Source organism: Neomonachus schauinslandi, chromosome 3 (genome assembly GCF_002201575.2).
Source record: "Neomonachus schauinslandi chromosome 3, ASM220157v2, whole genome shotgun sequence".
NCBI lineage: Eukaryota > Metazoa > Chordata > Mammalia > Carnivora > Phocidae > Neomonachus > Neomonachus schauinslandi.
In genome coordinates, this window is record NC_058405.1 from 103,075,658 (window position 1) to 103,087,010 (window position 11,353).

Below are 11,353 nucleotides of genomic sequence, written 5' to 3' on the forward strand. Positions count from 1 at the left end.
CTAACCAAGGAAAACTTCATGACTACATTAGAACTTGAAGTAAGGATATCTGTGGCAGAAGAATTCCTGTACACCCAACCCAGACCTACCTTCTACCTTTTCAGCAGGAGGCATTAGCTTAGGTCAGGCCATCTCTTCATAGCCCAAAGTGGGGAAATACTCAAGTATGATTATTTGTTCTCATACCAGTCTCTTGCCAGACTGACATTTTACTCCTCTCCATGTATCAAAATCTGGCTGAGCCTTCAGGGTTCATCTTCAGTCCCTGTGACTCCTCTCTGCTCCAGTGGTCTCAACCTGGGCTGCATAGTAAATCTCCTGGAAGATCTAAAAGAAAAAAAATCCAGTGTCCAGATCCCAAACATGTTTATTCAGTTGGTCTAAAATGGAGCATGAGCATTTTTAAAGAGGTCCCCAGGTGATTCTAATGTGCAGCAAGATTTGAGGACTATTTTTACATTTAATTCCATTCAACTTGAATCATCACATTTCCTTTTGTAGTTTAATTATATTTTCCATATTTCCATGTGTAAATTTCTCAGCTTAGAGTTAAAAATCTTCTTGTTCCTCCAACTGTGGATCCTCATTTGCTCATCCAGTCAAGAAGAGCTTTTTATCTTTAAAAGAGAAAACTGACTCTGCTTGTCTTAAGCTTATGTATAATGAGGGAAAGTGTCACTTTGGGGGGCATGGGGCTGAGAACATCCTTTACTGTTTAACAACCATTGTGTACAAAGAATATCAAAGCCTTACTTCCTCGTAGAATAGGAGTTAACTGTGTCATGGACTTGAGGGGTTCTTGGCAGAGCATTTAAATATCTGTTTTTACTCTTGGTGCCACATTAACAACTTCTGTCATTAGAGATTCATGTATTTGGATTAGATTTCACCTCTTTAGGAGCTTTTCATTAGTCATAAATAATCCTAGAAGGATTCATTAAGACCTTTGTGTGAAAGCTCACCGGGTCACTGTTGCTTGCAATAAGAGGAGGCATATACAATTACCACTTGTAATAGACTTTATCTCTTTTCTCTATGCTCTCCATAAAGGCAGAGCTGTGCTTGTATTAACTATTATGTCCCCAGCACCTAACTCAATATCTGGACAAAGCAGATTATAGTAAATGCCTTTGAATGAATGAATGAATGAATGATCACGCTTGAGCAAATGGATAGCCACAATTAGTTATGAATCCTGAAAGAATAGAAAGAGAAAGAAAAAAAAAAGAATTCTTGGAGGAAAAATATTACCATGTCATAGTTTTCCTGGAGTTTGAAGCTTTGCACAACCTTATCTCATAAAGTATGTTAAAGACAATTCCCTAATAGTTCCATTTTGAGGCTGTTGACTTTTTTTGCTGGGATTTCCCCCTACCATCTCTTTTCTTCAATAATATTAATAAAAAGAATAATCAGAGCTACCATTTATTGAGCTTTTACTAAGAACCAGACATTATACTAATTACTTAGGTATTTTTATTGATCCTCTCAATAACTCTATGAGGCGGGTATTTTCATTACCAATTTATAGATGAGGAGACCTAAACTTACAGAGGATATGTAAGTTCTGACAATCAAATGACAGATGTGGGATTTGAGCCACAATCTGATTGGTTTCATTGGATCCTGATGCTCCTCCTTTCATCTGCTTTCCCTGACCTCAACATATACTCTTTCTCCTTCTATCTCTTTCACATGGTCACACATACACCTTAGGCATGAGGATGCAATTTACCCTCTCTGAATATATGGTAGCCTGAAGAGGTTTGAGTTGGGAGGCTACAGGCAATATTCCAACAATAAGGATCAACACAGCTTCTGGAATTGAACTTAAAATGCACACAGTTTCTCTGCAGCCAATATGCAGAGGAAAACATGGTGAGGTCTTAATGTATTTTGTTCCACAAGGAACAGTGGGAAGGGTCTTGAAACAGCAATTAAATACTCTGCCTCAGTAATCCAGTTGTCATTTTTGCTTAAAACTTATTGGCCAAGGGTGCCTGGGTGGCTCAGTTGGTTAAACGTCTGCCTTCAGCTCAGGTCATGATCCCAGAGTCCTGGGGCATCGGGCTCCCTGCTCAGTGGGGAGCTGGATTCTCCCCCAGCCCCTCCCCCCTGCTCATGTGCTCTCTCAAATAAATAAAATCTTTTTAAAAAATTACTGGCCAGAACAAGCCACATAATCCCACTCATCCACAAGAAGGTAGGTAAACACAATCCTACCAGGTATCCAAAGGGGCATGGGGACAATGTGGTCAGTGGGTAGTACTAATGACTATGACAGGAGAGACTTTATATGATTTATATTTGTAAAGTATCATCTTGGCTATTATATGGAGAATATATCATGGAAGCAAGAGCAGAATAAGCAAGAATACTGGTTTAGGGACTATTTCAGTTACCTAGGAAAGACATGCTAATGGTACGGAGGTTGTTAGCGGAAGCAGGAACCTCAGGTTGAGGTGAGACAGGTGGTGCCGAGGAGGGACCGCCTTGCACTGCCTCCCTGAAACACCACGAGTAGGTTGGTTTGAGGGCTCCCAGGGGATGTCCCGTGGCCTCCTACCCAGCCAGCACCACGAGCATAGGGTTGTGTCCTGTGTGCACATGATCAAGGATGGGACCCAGAGCAGTCTGGTCAAGAGCTATAGCTACCTGCTCAAGTTCTTACTTGAGGTGGACGACAGCGACATGGGCCATGGCAAGATCCTGGAGCACATGCAAGAAGGTACTGCCTGGGCTGCGTTAAGCCTGCAGTAACCGGATCGACTACTAGATGACTACCATCCTGCAGTGGGGCCAGTGGGTCAAGCTGGAGTTCTCGAACGTGTCTGGCCAGCACAGTTTGCGCACGGTGTTCAGGGGCGCTCAGAGGATCCTCCTGGTGTGTGGCATCACTAACAGCTGGTCCTTTTATAGTGCAAATGAGTGTATCACGGAGATCAATGAGCATGCCCCCCAGGGTCTCCAGGATCCTGGCCGGGAACTTGCCACACCTGGCTTTCAAATAGCAAGTCATGATAGAGCAGGTGTGCCTGCGCTGAAGAGAACTGCCCAACCTTATTCAAGGTCAGCCAGCTGTACAACCTCAGCGTCATCAAGTCCTTCACTCAACCATCCGGCATCGTGCTCATGCAGCACGGCATGGAAAAGACCTGTTGGCCCAACCAAGTGCTGAGGCCATTGTCTCCTACACTCCTGTACCCCTCAAAGACAAACTCCCACTGCCAGTTACCTCAAGTCCTTATCACTTGGCAACTGCATCCAGGATGCACCTGTGCTGCTACTCACTGGCAGGTGGGGTAGGCAAGGGCGTGGCCACAAGGGCTACAGCCTCAGGAGGTCCGAGTCCATCCGTCTCAGAACTGCTTGTGGAGCAAACGCAGTATCTATTGGGGCAGGCCAGATGCGCTCTGGCAGGGTTCGCCCTTGGCGAATGCTCCTGGCATTCCCAGCTGGGAAGCATCAGGACGCGCCTAGTGGGTTAGGCTGTCTCAGCCAGAACAAGCCCCGCCAAGGGCTGCAAGGCTCGTGTTGTGGGAAAATTAAGCAGAACAAGTCCAGGGCCCGGTGGTGCAGCTGAGAAGCAGCCAGGAGGCAGTCCTTAGAAACCCAGGAGGCCTGGGTGTCCTTTCTTATTTATATAGATGTTTTACCTCCTTTGTACATTTTTAAATCACCGGCAGGGTTTCTTCGATGTAGCCAAGTGGTTCCCATGTCAGCTGTGGGGATGAACTTGAGACATTTGGAGAGGAAGGGGATTTGAGGCAAAGGCGGGAAGGAATCTGCTGTCAAAACTTCAATCTTTCATTGAAATCACATACACTTCACATAAGGGCATGGTGGCTGTGCGGGGGCTACTGGGGACAAGGGAATAAGTGAACCCTTTGGAAGCTTTGGGCAGTAAGTACCACCCCTGGCTACCTGCACCAGCCTTTATGAGCACCATGGGTTTTTGTTTTTTCATCTTGCTTTGTTTTGTTTTTTAAATCAGTGTCTCATTTTAAGGTAGAGCAAACACAACTCTAGTGATGGATTGAGAAAAAGTTTTAAGGGTGATTGATGAGTTTTGGCATGAGCACCTGGGTCAATTAAGCTGTTTATTGGTAGAATATTAATGGTAAGGACTAGATTAGAGATGGTAGTGAGAATCAAGATGCTTGCTTTTTTGTATATGTTAATTATCAATGCCCAGGTTTACCAGACAAAAGTCCAGGGGAAGGTTAAGGAGTCATCAGCTTAGAGGTGATGATGTGTATACCTGAGAATCACCATGAGACCAGCTAAGAAGTGAGTATCGTAGAGAAGATAGAAGAACAAAATTACTGATACCTTGGACAATGTGGGTAGAAGGTGTATTTTATTATTATTTTGAGTAGTGGAGACTAACAATGCATTTGTATTGTGATGGGAAATGGGTGATTCAGGGAAGATGTGGAGTACCTGCAAGAGCAAATTCCTTGGGAGGGAGAGAAGAATTAGGACACAATAAATTCAAACTCACTTTGAAAAGTATAACATGCTAATTCAGGAAAGTTCTATTAGTAGGAGTAAACTATGCCCTCCAGAAAGAAAAACTCGGTCCTGACTTTAAACTGTCAGTGATAAAGTTTGAGAAAAAAAACCCAAGATGTACATTAAAAAATTCTGAGAGACAATCTCAAACAACACTAAACTTTCTTCTACAACTTGGGGCATAGCATCAACATGATATAATTTAGATAGTGAAGTCCAGCTGATTTAGTGACTCTAAAATCCCACCAAAAGAGTGCCAATGCCAACTTCATTGCTAATGTCCTTGTAAGATTCTCCTGCCTCGTTCAAATTAAAAACTCTCCCAAGATTTCCTTCAGTTACAAAACAAAGAAATATGCTCTAATCAACATGCATAATTATGCATATTATAGTGTGAAGATGATCAACTCGTCTCTTGGAAATTTATGGTAACCACAATTTAATTGTGCTTTCCTAGGGTTTCAACACAGCCTCTCTGGTTCCTGGGCAATTTCTTTCCCCCACAATTAGCCACAATTCTACATAAAGGGGAGTGTACTCTCCCCATTCTCTCCCTACCCTACTGCTCTATGATATCAGCTTTTACTACCTGAAAATGTTATTACTCCAATATCAATAATGGCCATTGTATTAGCCTGGTAAATCTTCCATAACAAAATACCAAAGACTGGGTAGCTCAAACAACAGAAATGTATTTTCTCACAGTTCTGGAGACTAGAAGTCCAAGATCCAAGTGTGGGCAAGGTTGGTTTCTCCTGAGGTCTCTCTCCTTGGCTTGCAGACAGCTGCCTTCTCTCTGTGTCTTCACATGGCCTTTCCTCTTTGCAAGTGCAATCCTGGTGTCTCTCAAGGACACCAGTCCTATTTGTTTTGCAACCCCTCCCACCTTATGAAGTTATTTAACCTTAGTTGCCTCTATAAAGGCCCTATCTCCAAATACAGTCATATTAGGGGCAAGGGCTTCCAAATGTGAATACAATTAATTCCATTGCAACCATCTTTCTAATAAATTCAATGGCAATTCTGGCTTTACTTGAATAATGTGGTTTATTTCATACTTTTTATAACTCTCTCTTTACAAAAATTATTTTTAATCCCCCTCAATTTCCATGACATGGCCCTTTTTTTATTGTGCTTTTTCATTGGCTATTCCTACTCTGTCTCCATTCAAATTTCTCACCTCACACCTTCCCCTAATTTTTGTTAATCTCTAGGCTCAATCCTGAGCCCCCTCTTAAAATGATTTCACTAAGGGGTATTATTCATGCCATAGTGCAAACATGATCTGCTTAGTACTGATATACACTTTCATAACTTTAGCCTAGACCATTCCTCAAGCCTCAGAGTCACATGTATTCACTTTCTATTGAGCATCCTGGAAACTACCAAACATTTCTAAGACACACACAGAAGTTCAAAACATAGTTGGTTCTCAATATGTATTTGTTGAGTTCCTTAATTTCACTCATTCATTCATTCAAAAATAGTCATTGATCACCTACTAAAAAGCAGGCACTGTTTTAGGTACTTGGAATACATCTGTGAACAGGAGAGATCAAGATCCTTATCCTCAAGGAGCTCCCATCGTAGCAGATAAGCAATGGTCAATGAACATTTTAATCAGTGGAAGATGTTAAGTGCTAAGATTAAAGAAAAAGTAGAGCAAGATAAGGGGGATCAGGAATGGGACAAGGTGGAGGGCTGAAGGATTAAAGTAGATGTTCAAGAGAACCTCATCGAGAAAGGGAGATTTGAACAAAGATTTGAAGGAAGTGAATGAATAAATACAGTTAACCACAGGCATCTCAAGTCCAAAATCTCCATTTCTAACACATCTCTTTCCTAATATTCTCAATGTGACTGTCATTCATTCTTCTACTAAAGTGACCATACAAATCTATCTGCCAAAATGGGACACACGGAGTATAAAAGGATAGTACTACAGGCCTGGACAAACTTGGGTGTCTGGATATGTGGATAACTAGCTGTCACCCCAGGCAGAAACCTGCCAGTCATCTTTGCTTTCTCTCACTCCCTCATTTCTCCCTTCTCCCACGTCTTCTCCCAATAGATTACCAAGTCCTTTTGGTATTACCTCTAGAATATCTCCTCTTCTGCACTTCTACTACTGCTGTCTCCATTCAGGATCTCAGGATCTGTGACTAGGATAGACAGATGAGCTTAAAAATGATCCTTGTTCTCTCCATCCATTTCCCCTCAAATCCCTTCCCTATACCTCAGGCAGAATCTTCTTAAACACTCAAATCTGACACTCCCATTTAAAATATTTTTTTGAAAGAGGGGAGTGACAAGTGTGGGCAGAGAACACATACAGAGGGCTGACAAGAACACTGGTCCCAAACACTCTCCTCGGTGGCCATCACCTACTTACCATGTGTAGGCCAACCTGGCCTGTGAGTTCTTGCCACAATCCTGCTCTGCTGAATGCCTTCCCCAAAATGTAAGAACACAGGAGAATCAGCCAGTTTATCTTTGAAAGCCACAATTTCTGCAATTTCAAGTCTAAAACTCAGTGCCTCACAAAGATTAAATGCCCATTATTTGTCCTTAAGATGTGGGAAATTAAAAATATATCAGATCTCTCTGTATTTCCTATTTCAGCCCAAATGAATCCAATTAGGTTTCACTGCAAACTATAAAATACTCTAGGCCTATTTCCTCTTTAAATTGGTTATAAATGTTGATGCTCTTAAGTATAAGTGCAAATTAATCTAGGGAATTCCATGAAATTTTATTTCTTAATTATGCAATTTAAACTAAATTACTTAACTACAATGACTACTCTGGCTCCTAAAATTGTTCAAGGTCAGACAAATGTAATCAAATGTAGCATAGTGATTTTTCACTTAGCATAAACCCTTTTGTCAAACTCATTTCACTGCTTTGGACTTGATAGAGAGGAGAGGCTCCACTCTCGAGGAGGGTGATCTCTATTGAGACTGGGAGGCAAGACCGGGTGACGACACTCAGGCCAGTTGCAGGAGTTTCTGGAAAATGGAAACGTGATTTCCATTAAACTGAGAAAGGGACCAAGGGCTTAGACTGCCCAGAAATTAAACTTTCTACTGATACACATCTGGCAATGCTCCAGTGAACGCAATCCATTTGGCCAGCCAGATGGACTAGTCCTGCAGCTTTTCTGTCTCATGCACAAAGCACTTCAGCCTGGGGAAGAGAAAAATCCCCAAACAAAAATATAAATAGAGAAGACTCCAGCATTGTGGCTAAACAATGGAGAAGACTTGTGGTCTTACAAATGAGATTTCTACAACATTGTGCATTTCAGACATTCCAACTGTTACCTTTTTTTCTTGATTTTTAATAGCTTATTTATCATGGGTGAAGGATGAGATTACTTATCTGAGGCCCCATGCTTTTGGCAGAAAACCTTTATAATGCTCAGTTACTCTCTCCTGGAGGAAAGAAGGCAATTTCTAGCCTCTGTCTGAGAAAAGATACTAAATAATACCAACAAAGAATGTTGATAAAATCCTAACTGAAAAAGATCATTTGAAAATGCAAACTTTTATACTGTTGACTATCAAAGGGACTCAGGCTAAAAGGATGGACTCACCAAAGAGATTATTTTTTTCTCATTTGGGAAGACTTACCCTTTTCTCACTTTCTAACACCATGAGTCCAATTCAAGTCCCCCATTAGCCTGAATGACAATTTTCTTCTGTCAGTCAAACTGTGCATCTGAGTTGAAGTCCATTGATCATCCATCAGCTGAACTGCCATGGCTACTCAATAATCATGGCCCATTTCTGATTCCTTAATCATGGCCCATTTCCCATCCTTAAGTCGGATGCCTAGTTGAGCGTGTGACATCCCCTGAGTGGTCTAAGCATGTTTTCTCTTTCCTCACCCAGAGTTTGCTAAGGGAGAAATGCAGAGACAGAAATTCATTCTTAGCACTCATCCCTATATATGCCTTTCATAATTATGGACTTCTAAAATTATTCTAAATATATATTTTAACTCACTTATCAATAGATTATTGGAGGGGGTAGGTTGGAAGGTGTGGCATAAAATTTTTAAAAAATTAATGTCTTTTATAAATAAATAAAATCTTTAAAAAAAGTTAATGTATTTTACTTACTGAACTTTTTTATCTAATACATTATTTTTTGTCTTTAAATACATGGAGTCATCCAAAACTAAAATATGGTCCTTCCTTCCATATCTCTTTCCCTCTCTTCCTTCTAGCAAAGATTTACTTACATCCCATTCTGTGCCAGGTACCACACTGAGGATTTATGTGAATTATAAGTACAATAAAGCATTTGAGGTGAATTCCAGGTTTTGTATGTAAATTACCTACATTTCCATTAGCTAATCTTTAAGTTTCTTCCATTATTTGCATCTTGACGAGATGTCAAGTTCCAGATCAAATATCACAAACAAGAGGTCCCATGTGGAATATTTTCCAGTGTTTGTGGTTCTTGTGGTGTTGGGCTATATATTATCTAGCTTGTTTGGAGAACTAGATTCCTTAACCCAGTCTCATCTTCATTCAGAAATAATGGGAATTTCCTTTCTTTGTTTCAAGTAAGGAGTAATATAATTTTCTGTCTTTTAATGCCAGCTGCCTTTTCAGAATCAATCCTTTCACTCTTCCCAGCACTTCTACACCCAGTTCGTTACGACCATGGGCTCAAGCTCCTGATAAAATCCTCAGAATCATGGCATGCTACAGTCTTTTGAAGGGTCATTTCCTTAAATATGCTTTCTACCATAGTATGAGTTTATGTTTCTTATATTGCTTTCTTTTAATGTCTCTATGAAATAAATCTAGAGTACTAGGACTGGAATTTTTCAGGCAAATATTGTTTAGCAGATATTTTCAGAGACACAAGGAAGTTTGTTACCATCAAGCCCTCAGCACGTTTGCCAAGTGGGCATAGTTTGACCTTATCCTATTATCTAGTACTTTCCTTTCTCAAAGGCCTTGTGCTGCCACTCATCCTTTTGCTGGTCAAAGTAAGAACCTATTTATTTATTTATTTATTTATTTATTTATTTATTTATTTATTTATTTATTATTTTAAAAATTTATTTATTTGAGAGAGAGAGCACACACACAAGTGTGGGGGGGGAGGGGCAGAGAGAGAATACAAGAGAGTCTTAAGCAGACTCTGTGCTGAGGGCAGAGCCCTATATGGGACTTGATCTCACAACCCTGAGATCATGACCTGAGCCTAAACCAAGAGATGGATGCTTAACCCACTGTGCTACCCAGTCAGCCCAACAAGATCCAATTTTAAAACTCAGTTTAATTGAGATATAATTTACATGTAATTCAATGCATCTATAATAATGCCTTTTGGCAAACATATACACCATGTGATCACCACTGCCACAATCGAGATAGAGAACATTTTTATCACCCCAAAAACCTCCCTATGTCTCTAGGTCAATCCCCCACTCATTCTACATCCTGACCCCAGGCCACCACTGATCTGCTCTCTGTCACCATGGTGAGTTTGATTATAAAACTGTAGTTCTAGAATATCATACCAATTGAATCACCCACTATGTGTTCTTTGTGTCTGACTTCTTTTACTCATAATGTTTTCAGGATTCATCCATGTTCCTATGTGTATTTGTAGTTCATTCCACTTTAGTACTACTACTTTCCATTTTATGGATATACCACAACTCTTTGTACATTCACTTTTTAATGGACATATGGGTTGTTTCCACTTTTTTGGTTTCTCTTTGTTTTTCTGCTTGGGTAAATTTTCTATGAACTTACCTGTACAGACTTGGTATAATATATCAGGGTGTTTTTATAAGAAGAAATATAAAATGAGTATTCAAGGTCTATAAGTTCAGACGCCAAAGGAAAGAGACAGGTAGTATAAATGAACGAAGCAGACTAAGTGTTAGGTAAAGGGGGGGAGGTGAGGGATGTGGCAGTTGACCACAGATCTAGTTTTTAACTCTTACCTTATGAAATAATGTTAAGAAAGTTGAAGTGATGATGTACTGCAGCATCAAAAGCAAGGTATTGTAAGTCAACTCATTCCTTGGATCAGGTAACAAACAGTTCTTTTCAGACTTTTTTCTCTCCCACAGGCTAAAGTATCATTAAGAAGGCATCATTAAGAAAACAAATTTAGTTTTAGACAGCCTTGGGTTTGAATTCATGATCCACACCTACTAACTGCATGACTTTAAGCAGGTTTCTCTATGTTTCTGAACCTTTGTTTTTTATTAGCAAAATGGAGATAATAATGTTGTCGATTTCATCATAAACAAAATTAAAGTATTATCTGCTATTAGTTTAAACATTCTTTCTCTCACTTTGGCATAAGCTACAATATTATTGCATGTCTTCCACATGCCAAGCCCTATGTGAGGCACATGACTCTCATTATCTCATTTTATTAAATCCACCTCATTAGCTAGACAAGAAACTAAGGCTGAGATAGGTTAAAAACCATGTGATGAAAGCAAAAATAGGGACCACTGGCTCTGCCTGGGACTTACTTGCCAGGCTTCCTCAAAGCATAAGCCAACAGCATAATGATTTCATTGACTTCAGATGTATCTATACATTTGTAAAAGGCTCAGACACATTTGAAGGGAACTCCACTTTGCAACCATTTCAGCTTCTTCCACTCGTCCATAACCTGTAAGTCTGATATGCTCATAAAAAGCTGGAGGCCAAGCTTTTCTGAGAACTTGTCTTTGGCCAACTCTAACCCTACTGTCAAAAATGTGCCTCCTCCACTAGACTCTGAGCTCTGTCCCTAGGGCCTGGCAGGGTGCCTGGCACATAGTAGGAAGAGATCATTTTATGAGCACAACT

The 11,353-nt window shown here is 40.4% G+C and overlaps 1 pseudogene; it reads left to right on the forward strand.

The window, feature by feature from the left end:
* The first annotated feature begins 2,607 nt into the window (after nucleotides 1-2,607).
* LOC110585703 lies at nucleotides 2,608-3,583 on the forward strand (annotated as a pseudogene).
* The last annotated feature ends 7,770 nt before the right edge of the window (nucleotides 3,584-11,353 follow it).